The sequence below is a fragment of the Palaemon carinicauda genome, chromosome 7 (assembly GCF_036898095.1).
Source record: "Palaemon carinicauda isolate YSFRI2023 chromosome 7, ASM3689809v2, whole genome shotgun sequence".
Lineage (NCBI taxonomy): Eukaryota > Metazoa > Arthropoda > Malacostraca > Decapoda > Palaemonidae > Palaemon > Palaemon carinicauda.
The window spans coordinates 96,787,393-96,799,314 of NC_090731.1; the positions used below are offsets into that span (position 1 = coordinate 96,787,393).

General features: G+C 34.9%; 1 protein-coding gene across 1 annotated transcript in view; it reads left to right on the forward strand.

Annotated features, from left to right (window-relative positions):
* LOC137643973 (large ribosomal subunit protein uL11-like) overlaps positions 1–4,190 on the forward strand; it is a 265,311-nt gene extending 261,121 nt beyond the window's left edge. Inside the window, exon 6 of the mRNA XM_068376805.1 lies at positions 553–4,190. The gene's annotated coding sequence lies outside the window, so the exon portion shown is untranslated. The remainder of the gene's footprint in view (positions 1–552) is intronic.
* Positions 4,191–11,922: the final 7,732 nt, after the last annotated feature.

The window sequence follows — 11,922 nt, forward strand, 5'->3', positions numbered from 1 at the left end:
GGCTGGATAACTTGACTTTAAGGGATAAAGGTTTTTCGTGTTCTTTTTTTTCTTTTTTACCATCAATGGACTGCTTGAGTGCTATGTTTTATCATTTGGAATGAGGAATGCTTCGTCTACATTTTAAAGGCTTATAGTTGGGGGTAGCCAGTGTAACAAACAGTGGTTCCTGTTGGTATTGCGTGTTATTTTTTTTTGCAACCATTATGAATGTGTTTTTTGCACTGCTGGGAAGATTAAAAAAATAGATGTAGCCATCTTTTTATCAAGCTCTACTGACTTTAACGCAGCATCAAAGTTGAAAAGTCAAATTTGTCGGAGAATTCTGCATTAAGCAAGATTCATTTCAAAGTCTGAAGTACTTTAATGTTAATTTTTTTATATCTGAAGTGTTTCTGTGCAAATATTCATTGATAAATACCAATGTTCAATGTAGTATGCTCGTGTACCTGTATGAAAAAAAAATGATAGCTTTTGTTATGAGCTTTTCTGACACAATGCCACAATTGACTCAACATAACACGTACTGATATGTCACTTTTTGCTTTTCAGGAAGATTACCAATGATGACTCACATCTTCTGACTTTTGTTTATGATAATTAAGGACTTAGAATAATAAACACACATATATTTACCCAGGGGTCCCTAAATGTGGTGTGTTGCCAAGCACCAGTAAGAAATCAATCCTGAAACTGATTTTAAACTGTGCATTTAGTGTCAGGAGCTAGACATTCATGTCCTAGTGACTGAATAATTCGAGGAAGCTTATTATAAGTTCCTCCAGTTTGTACATGAAAGAGGACAGTATAGAGATGCTAAGTATCCACATATCAGCAGACGATTCAAAGGATATACTGCCACCAATTTGAAAGAAAAGAAAGCAAAATGGCACAGAAGATGTTATGGGTCATCATGTAACAGTGATCACGTAGAGTGTGCCAAGGTAGGATATTAGGTGTGGATGACCTTCTTCAGCAGCTGTCACTGGTGTACCAGAATCTGTTACTAGCAAGACTCCTTACTTCACACATTCAGCAACATATCTTTTTTATGCAAACCTGTGTTTTTTTTCTGGCAACTAGACAGCAAAGAACCAGTTCAAGAGGTGTGTACATTCAGTGTGAGGAAACAACGGCAAAAGGCCGTTGATGCAAGCAAGAATCAGAATTGGAAGGTGAAGCTGAGTGCTGCTATCCCCGAGGAAGATGCTCATCCAATTGATATTAAGTATCACCTCTCATGCTGTGTTCAGAATGTCTATCAAGGTGTAGCCAAAAGTAGTAAGAACAAAGTGGAGCCACCGCAAGAAGCTAATATTGCTAAAGTAGTCTCACACATAGAGTTTATCAGCCTGGTTCACAGTCTACTACAGGCTGGAGAAGTTCTCAACATGATTGACCTCAAGTCTACCTACTCTAGTATGCAGGAATCAAATGACATGCACACAGAGCCATCTAAACTAGATATCAAGGACAACATTGCCCCTCAAATCAATGATATTCACTCCAAGAAACCAAAATGACGTAATGAGTCTGATAGTGTCTTCACTACAGCTGTCCAATATGCTGCCATACAGGATGCTATGCCAAAGACGACTGAGAATGACATCAGGCATCTTTTTGAGGGTGCTTTTGTTGTCCGAGCTGCTATAAGTTCGTAGACCAATCACTTATGGGAATTAAAGGGAGAACTGTGCAATGATGAAGGTGAACATGTTCCTAAACCACTCTAGTCCTTCATTTGCTGGTTGGCTGCAGGACCATCTGCAAGCATTGAAACAGAGACAGTCCACTCTGCCACCATTCATCGAGGTGTTTTAGCCATCAGTCAGAACATCATGTATTGCTTAAAGTTATGTACAAACCAAAACAAACAGATACTCCATTTCAGTTCATCAGTCCACTAGAAACAAGAAACTAATCTTTCACCAATAATATTGGATGTTTGGCTTAAATTTGCTGAGTCATAACCAAATCGGTTTTAGCCAAAATTTTAATTTGAAAGAAATAGAAAATTATTTTGAAAAATGCCAACATCATTTTTTTCTTAGTGAGTTAATCACTTCTAGAAGGGAGTCCAACCAGTTACAAGGAATTAACATTTGAAATCGACGGGAAAACATTGGACCCCATATTATTATATATAGATTCACAAGTTTTATAGAAGAATAAGTTGTTATGTAGTTGATTTAATCTTGTTGTAGTCCTGATTGGTTCACACATCTGAAATACGTCATATAATTATTCAGAATTAAAAGATGCTGGTTTAATCGATAACTTGCATAAGTGCGATTTTGCCAAGTCATGAGATTGGGTATGGAAAGACAATCCTCAAACCAAAAATATTAAAAGTTCCTAGCTGTAGACAACCACCTCATGGCAAGAAATCCATTCCTGCTTTGGTTGGCTATTACAGAACCTTTGTCAAATCTTTTCCAGTATTTCTGATCCTTTGATAAAACTCCTATAAAATAAAGTTTATATCCCTCTGGATGGAAGATGTACAGGGCCATTTGATAAATTACCAATATTTTAGTCAATTGTTTTGTTCTTAGATCTCCAAATTCATCTGCGGCTTTTTAGTTAGCATTAGATGAAAGAGCAAAACAGTGTCACCCAAAAAGGGTCACAGAGAGTAAATATTTCTTGTGGCTTACTTTTCTAAGAAGTTGTCTTCTTTCTCCCCCAAAAAAGGATTCTATAATCGAAGAAGAATCACAAATTTTGATGTTACCTGTCTGGTTTTATGACCCGTAGCAGAAAAGAAAATAGCAGGGCATTGTTAATCCTGAAATATTCTGAAATTGAGATCATGTACTGATATAGTGGAATATAGTTCCAACCAACGATATACAAATATCCAACTTATAACTGGGAAATATGATGTAGTACCAGATGCTCTTTCTATTTTATAATTTTTGATATATGTACCGGGTTCCTATTATTCAAGCAATGTGTATTTTGTATGCCAGATGGGCATGGTTTTGCCATTTTTAAGTTTTACTTTATTTCCTTTTGTACTTTTCAGTATTTGCAAGTTCCACTTATTGATATACATTATAGCCTACCTTCCATAACCAGTGATTCACCAACCGTGGATTCACTTAGCCACATTTGACGAATTGGTACCAATTAAAAACATTATACAATGCTAGAAATTAAAAAATTGTAAAAAAAAAGAGAAAGAAAAAAAAGGAAAATCCTGAGCTTAAAAGAAAGTCTCCTCTCGCACCCTGAGACTTTGGGTTTTGGAAACCGGTAGAATTATCTTTCAGATTTCTTACATGATGAAAATATAATGGTGATTATAGGTGAGCCCATTTGTTATCATTAATTTTTTTTTTATGTCTTTAAAGGGCTTTATTTTTTAATTATATAATTCTAACTTAAAAAATAAGTTATCAGATCTTCAGGTAAGTTACATAAATGTCAAAATCCTTATTTTTCTATCAAAAATTAAACACTCTTTTTAAAGAGAAGAAATAATTTACACCATCACATTAATCACCTATTCACCTTTTGAGAGAGAGAGAGAGAGAGAGAGAGAGAGAGAGAGAGAGAGAGAGAGAGAGAGAGAGAGAGAGAGAGAGAGTACTGAGATAGTTTCTTATTGCGTTATTAAATAGTACAATGTTTTACTATAGAGTGATTTATATTATCAAATGTTACCAAACGTTATGTGCATGTACCCAGAATCTATTGTAACTAATGTATTTGCATTGGTACTGCAATATCCCTTATGCTTCTAATCAGTCAACCGTAGTTTGTTTACACAGCAGTTGATATATCCCTCAGTCAGTGTTAGAGCCTTTCGCTTTTAAAGGCACAGAGATTTTTCGTTCAAGATTTTTAGCCTCATATAAAAATGATATTGAGTTATGATGAACATATCTTTTGTTACCATTTTATATCTTTCAAGGAGCCTTCTTGTAGAAAAAAATGCATATTTTTTTCGATGAAAAATTAGAAAGTTATCAAAGTACCAAAAGTTTTATACAAATTTTGATTTAATTTTGTTTAAACATAAAATCACACATTTTATAAAAAATTATAATTTTCAAGCTTATGATAGGATAAAGACAAATAACTTCCAAAACTTTACCTTAATTTCAGAGAGAGAGAGAGAGAGAGAGAGAGAGAGAGAGAGAGAGAGAGAGAGAGAGAGAGAGAGAGAGAGAGAGAGAGAGAGAGAGAGAGAGAGAGTATTTCTATGGTTACTCTATTATATATTATAAAATTTTCCAAACGGAATTTTGTATTATCAAATACTATAAAAACTTCCATATATCTATTTAGAATCTCTTTTTTTATATTATATTCTAATTGGTACGCCTATTCTAATATCATTTATAATTATATGCATTTAGCCTCGAGTTTGCTTGTACAACTCTTGGTGTTCCTTTCATCACAGCCACTGACTTGGTGAGTGTAGGAATAATTGCTTTTAAAGAACTGAATGTACATTTTGATCTCGATCTACCATATTACATAAAGGCCTACAGTTAGTAGGTCCTCGGGTTAGAATGGAGAGCCGTCCCTATAACGAGTTGTAACTCAAGTTTTGATATAAGTCAGAACGCACCTCAATACAATATTGTACTTAATCACCAAAATCCCTCACCTACGTTAATGCAATGATAAAGCTATGATCTAGGTCATAAAGACAGACTTTATGACATGGAAAAACAACTAGGGCCAAAATGTCATATGGAGGACATTAATGTAAAGTAAGCGTTCCCCGCCCACAGTCAATTTTAGATGCAGGTTAGATTTTCGTTCTATAAAGTGACATATTCTTTCACTATACACATACAGAACAAAATAAAGTACTTAAATCCTACTATCGATTTATAAAACCTAAATACTTATATTATCAAGGACAATAGGCTGCTAAATTCCTGTAATGGGGCTGTGTAGTATCCCGGAAATATTGAGAGTCGAAAATATTGCAACCCGACACTGTATCTGAAAAAATGTTAAGGAAAGTTGAACATATTGCTTTTATCATTTTATATGTTAAAAAGGTTCATAAAAAAGTGATTTTTTTCGATAACAAACATGAAAGTTATAAGGTTATCAGAAATTTTATGGTAAGTCTAACTTCCTTACATTTCTACTTGCAGTCAGACACTTATTTAAAAGACAGTCATTAAGGGTTATGATGAATTAAGAGGAATTTAACTACATAACTTTTACCTTTATTCTAGAGAGAGAGAGAGAGAGAGAGAGAGAGAGAGAGAGAGAGAGAGAGAGAGAGAGAGAGAGAGAGAGAGAGAGAGAGAGAGAGAGAGGATATTGGAATTATTTCTTATCACCGTACATATACTACAAAATACAATATCTTGGATTTTATATCATCATATACGGCATGTATGGAATAATAATAATAATAATAATAATAATAATAATAATAATAATAATAATAATAATAATAATAATAATAATAATAATAATAATAATAATAATAGTAATAATAATGATAATGATAATAGTAATAATAATAAAAATAATAATAATATAATAATGATAATTATATAAAAAATTATTATTATTATTATTAGCTAAGCCACCGCCCTAGTTGGAAAAGCAGGATGCCATAAGCCTAAGGGCTCCAACAGGGTAAAATAGCTCAGTGAGGAAATGAATCAAGGGAATAAACATACAAGAAAAGTACTGAACAATTAAAATAAAATAACAAGAGCAGGAACAACATTGAAATAAAACTTTTATTTAAAAACTATAAAAATAAAAAAAAAAGAGGAAGCTAAGTGAGATAGAATAGTTTGCCTGAGTATACCCTCGAGCAAGAGAACTCTACCCCAAGACAGTGGAACACCACGATACAAGCTAAGGCACTACCCAAGACTAGAGAATGATGGTTTGATTTTGGAGTGTCCTTCTCCTAGAAGAGCTGTTTACCATAGCTAGAGTCTCATCTACCCTTATCAAGAGGAAACTAGCCACTGGACAATTACAGTGCAATAGTTAACCCCTTGAGCGAAAAAGAATGGATTGGTAATCTTACTGTTGTCAGGTGTATGAGGACAGAGGAGAATGTGGAAAGAATAGGCCATATAACGCGGTGTATGTCTAGGCGATGGAAAAAAGGAGCCGTAACTAGAGAGAAGGATCCGATGAAGTACTGGCTGGCCAGTCAAATGATCCAATAACTCCCTAGTGTTAGTATTTCAACGGGTGACTGGTGCCCTGGAGCCATATAACAGATATTCAGATCCTGTATGGGTTAAGGTGTATTAAAGCTTAACGAATATATCACCTTGTAATGGGATAAGAGCAACTGTTCACTCCATCACCACGGACAAAAATGTAAGAGACACTTATTTATGGTCGTATGTTTAAAACGAAACCATATGAGATTTAAAGTTCTTAAAACTAAAAATTTTTTTGGATGAAATAGTTTGAGACATAACTAAATGTAATTATTTCACTTTCTTTTATGAAGCATTGTTTTGGTGAAATATATGATTTCAGTTTCATTCTTGAAAAAAATGGTATTTGATTTTATTCAAGGCATCAATCAAAAATGTATATATAAAACAACATAAAGAGTTTATATAATCAGATTACAGGAGTTTCCCAATTATTTAATTTAGAATCGTAATAGCGTTTGTTAAATAAGATAAAAAAAAAATAGGCACAAGAGTCTCGTTAAAATCAATGATTGCTTTAACTTATCCTATACATTTATTAAAGAAAAGAAAAAGTTCACATAACTTTCTAAGACTTTTTAATAAAATTTACAAAATATCTAATAAAAAACTGTAATCTGTTAAGATTGTCGGAGTTTATAAATAAATTAAACACAATAATTCCATAGGGAAGGGATTAGTCAAAAACTGTAAAAGGAAATATAAACGGGAATAAACATTTAGATGCACACGAAACAGGGCTATTCCGTAAGAAAGAGGTTAGTTAAAAAAAGTAGAAACAAAAAATATATATGGGAATAACCATTTCGATACAAAGACTCGTGCACGCACGCCCGGATGTTCATAGCCAGATAAAACATGAATATACTGAAATAAAGTACACCTAAACATTCATATGGCCACATAGACACATTTGCTAATTTACCTTTTCAGAAAGATGTCCTGTAATCTGGGGTGATGTCTGATTCCTTTGAAGTTCCCATGGTTTCTGCAAACCTCTGTCCAGGTGACCCTTGTTATTCTACTTCTCAGCGATGACGTTAATTAGGAAGCCCTATTGATGACATTTTTATTGTTTAAAGGGACTCTTGAGCCTCAAGAATACGAGAATATGCTTCTAGAAAGTCACTCAAGATGGGGCACAAGTGTTAACAACGGTTGATTCACCTCTTAGTTACAAGGTGATGATAAAGTGCACACAATAAAATTGATGGGTCAAGGGAGGGAATTCAACTCCTCTCACGATGGTGGTTGGAGATCAACAGGACATTTGAAACAGGACGCCTTATCCCCAGGCCACCAAAATTCAGGCGGGTGAAGGCGGATATGCAACAGATGTTTATGCAAAGCTTGAGGTGGTAAGATCCAAAAATTTGGATGGATCTCTTTGTAGAAACAGACGTCTTAAGAGGTGTCTATAAAAATACAAGGGGTAATCTTGCAACTCCAGAGGAATATACCTGCAAAAAACCTAATTGTCTGGCATATATAACAATTGCGTAAAAATTAATAATGGAATTGGCTGTGTAGCTGATCTTAAAATTCCTAAAACAAACACAAATTTAGAATTACACAGATCGATATGAATGAAATAGATATAACCTCATATGTATAATTTATAATCAGGATTTGAAAATAATTTATCCTGGAATAAGGAAATAGGAACCATGAAAAATTTCATACGGACATTTAAGGAAGCACCTTGGAAAATCGTATCTGCACGATGTCATAAGCATCGAAGACTGGTGATATGAGATGAAGGGCAAATCATGCAGCACAAAAGGGTGATGAATATACTATAGAGAGGACATGATGTTGGATATATTATCAAAAGGTAACAGAGACTTAGCGGTTTCAAGGAAAAAAAGGAGGGATGGTTGAGGCTGGTTGTCATATTGAAACAGCAACTTATTGTAGAATGGATAAAACCAAAATGGAATAAAAAGGCTAGCTAACATAAATCATGGTAATGATAGTCACAAAATAGAATAGATAAATAAAAATAAACTGTGGAGATGAATCTTCGCATGATAATTCTTTAATACGAATTCTATCCTTGATACTCATTTTGTATTTAATTGCTGATACTTTTTGTTGTTCAACATACGACACTGGTTGTCTGAGAGTAACTATGTAGAGAAGTCTACCAATATACTAACATACCAGTGTTTTATCATCACCTCCTAAAATAGCAAAATGAACAATGAGAATGGAATTTGCAATACTGTACTAATATTATTATTATTATTATTATTACTATCCAAGCTACAACCCTAGTTGGAAAAGCAAGATGCTATAAGCCCAGGGGCTCCAACAGGGAAAAATAGCCCAGTGAGGAAAGGAAATAAGGAAATAAATAAATGAAGAGAACAAATTAACAATAAATCATTCTAAAAACAGTAACAACGTCAAAACAGACATGTCATATATAAACTATTAACAACATCAAAAACAAATATGTCATAAATAAACTATAAAAAACTCATGTCCGCCTGGTCAACAAAAAAGCATTTGCTCCAACTTTGAACTTTTGAAGTTCTACTGATTCAACCACCCGATTAGGAAGATCATTCCACAACTTGGTAACAGCTGGAATAAAACTTCTAGAGTACTGCGTAGTATTGAGCCTCGTGATGGAGAAGGCCTGGCTATTAGAATTAACTGCCTGCCTAGTATTACGAACAGGATAGAATTGTCCAGGGAGATCTGAATGTAAAGGATGGTCAGAGTTATGAAAAATATTATGCAACATGCATAATGAACTAATTGAACGACGGTGCCAGAGATTAATATTTAGATCAGGAATAAGAAATTTAATAGACCGTAAGTTTCTGTCCAACAAATTAAGATGAGAATCAGCAGCTGAAGACCAGACAGGAGAACAATACTCAAAACAAGGTAGAATGAAAGAATTAAAACACTTCTTCAGAATAGATTGATCACCGAAAATCTTGAAAGACTTTCTCAATAAGCCTATTTTTTGTGCAATTGAAGAAGACACAGACCTTATATGTTTCTCAAAAGTAAATTTACTGTCGAGAATCACACCTAAAATTTTGAAAGAGTCATACATATTTAAAGAAACATTATCAATACTGAGATCCGGATGTTTAGGAGCCACCGTCCTTGACCTACTTACAATCATACTTTGAGTTTTGTTAGGATTCAACTTCATACCCCATAATTTGCACCATGCACTAATTCTAGCTAAATCTCTATTAAGGGATTCACCAACCCTAGATCTACATTCAGGGGATGGAATTGATGCAAAGAGAGTAGCATCATCTGCATATGCAACAAGCTTGTTTTCTAGGCCAAACCACATGTCATGAGTATATAGTATGAAAAGTAATGGGCCAAGAACACTACCCTGTGGAACACCGGATATCACATTCCTATAATCACTATGGTGCCCATCAACAACAACTCTTTGAGATCTATTACTTAAAAAATCAATAATAATGCTAAGAAACGACCCACCCACTCCCAACTGTTTCAGTTTGAAAACAAGGGCCTCATGATTAATACGGTCAAAGGCAGCACTAAAATCAAGGCCAATCATACGAACTTCCCGACCACAATCAAGGGATTTCTGTACAGCATTGGAGATTGTAAGAAGGGCATCACATGCTCCAAGGCCTTTACGAAAACCAAATTGCAAACTAGGGAGTAGATGATTACCTTCAGCAAACCTATTAAGACGTTTTGCCAGAAGACGTTCAAAAACTTTAGATAATATGGGAGTTATGGAAATTGGGTGGTAATCAGTGGGACTTGAGCTACCACAAACACATTTACATAGAGGAGTAACATTACCAATTCTCCAACAAGTGCTAAAAGCTCCTCTTCTTGCTAACTTGCGCAAAATAACAGATAACTTTGGAGCTAAGAAATCTGCTGTCTTTATAAAAAACAAAGGAAAAATACCATTTGGGTCTACACCTCCATAAGCATCAAGGTCCATCAACAGAGCTTTAATCTCACGAGATCGAAAAGCTAAACTAGTTAGTTTAGCCTCAGGAAAACAGGAATGAGGAAGTTCAAGTTTTTCATTACTCTGTTTACTGTCAAAAACATCAGCCAAAAGGGTTGCCTTTTCCTTTGGACAGTGAGTGACTGAGCCATCTGGTTTAAGTAAAGGATGAACTGTTGCATCTACACCAAAGAGTGCAGATTTAAGGGTAGACCACCATTTATGTTCCTGAGTTGTACCAGAAAGTGTTTCTTTTATGGTTAAAATTGTACTCCTTTTCAGTTGAGGCATAAACTCTCTGAGCAAAAGGTCGAAGCTGAGTATAGTTGTTCCAGGTCAAATCTGATCTGTTACCCTTCCAAAGATGATAGGCCTCCTGTTTCTCCAAATAAGCACGTCTACAATCATCATTGAACCACGGTTTGTCCTTCACTCGGTACCTTAGCACACGAGAAGGGATACGCCTATCAATTATGTTGACTAGATTCTCATTCAAAGGGACAGCAGGATCTACACTATTATATAATTGTGACCAATTCAAGCACAAAAGATCATGTAAAATCCCATTCCAGTCTGCTTGGGATTTCATATAAATTTTACAAGAATATGATATATCAGGGACAGGCTGCTCAGTCTTCACTAATAATGAAATCAAGGCATGATCAGATGTCCCGACTGGAGAACCAACCTTACTAGTTATAACGCCAGGGGAGTCAGTGTATACGAGGTCCAAGCAATTACCAGACCTGTGAGTAGCTTCATTTATGATTTGCTCACAGCCTGATTCAGAGGCAAAGTCTAAAGCTCTTAAGCCATGGCGATCGGTAGGAGAGATAGAACTTAACCACTCCCTATGGTGAGCATTAAAATCACCAACAAAGACAAAAGAAGCCTTTCTATCATCTTCTTGTATCTTAGCCATAATGGTAAGAAGACAATCGAAGATAGAATCATCTATGTCTGGATTCCGGTAGATCGAACACAAATAAAATAATAGTACTTATCATTCTTGGCTATAGGGTGTGAGTAGGATTTTTAGACTGGTCTCGTTAAGAAGCAAATCCTCAAGTAGTCAGTGTCCAATCAATTACCCTTATCCACTTAAGTTTAGAAAATCCCGTAATGATAATACCTCTGAATGAGACTCGGTAAGCTACACACTATTGGTATTGTCAATGAACTTTTTAGCCAGCTTGAGGCTTAAGCCGGTGATATTTTTGAAGTGTAAAACGTAATATATAAACCAAAGGACAAAGTTCAATTGTCCTGCAAAAGTAGTAAAAGCCACCGAGATAGATTGTGATTGAGCTTTCGCACAATTAATGTCCCTTAATCAATATGAAGCGCAATTGTTTGCTAAGTTGAAAAACATCTCCGATGAATATATCACTGAGGGTCTCACTGAACCTGTGTCATTAGAGCCTCATAGCAACAGACAAGTGCATTACTTACCATATCATCCCGTCATTGAGACCTAAATGATAGCTTCAATAAGCATTGTCTTCAATTGCATCTTTTAATTTGGGATCTAATTCACAATCTCTAACCCATTCTCTATATACAGGACACAAACTTGCATCTAAGATTGAATCCATTATTGTAATTTCAGGAGAAAAACCCTTTAGCCTAACCGTGAATATATTCAGAGCTTTCCTTCAGATAGATATCTACTCAGAGAATATAGATTTTTGTTGGTTTCTCTTTTTAAAACCCCAATATGACGAAAGTTGTTGATGACTGCTTTAAAGTATTCTTCGAGGCCCTGTTTGCTTACTCAAA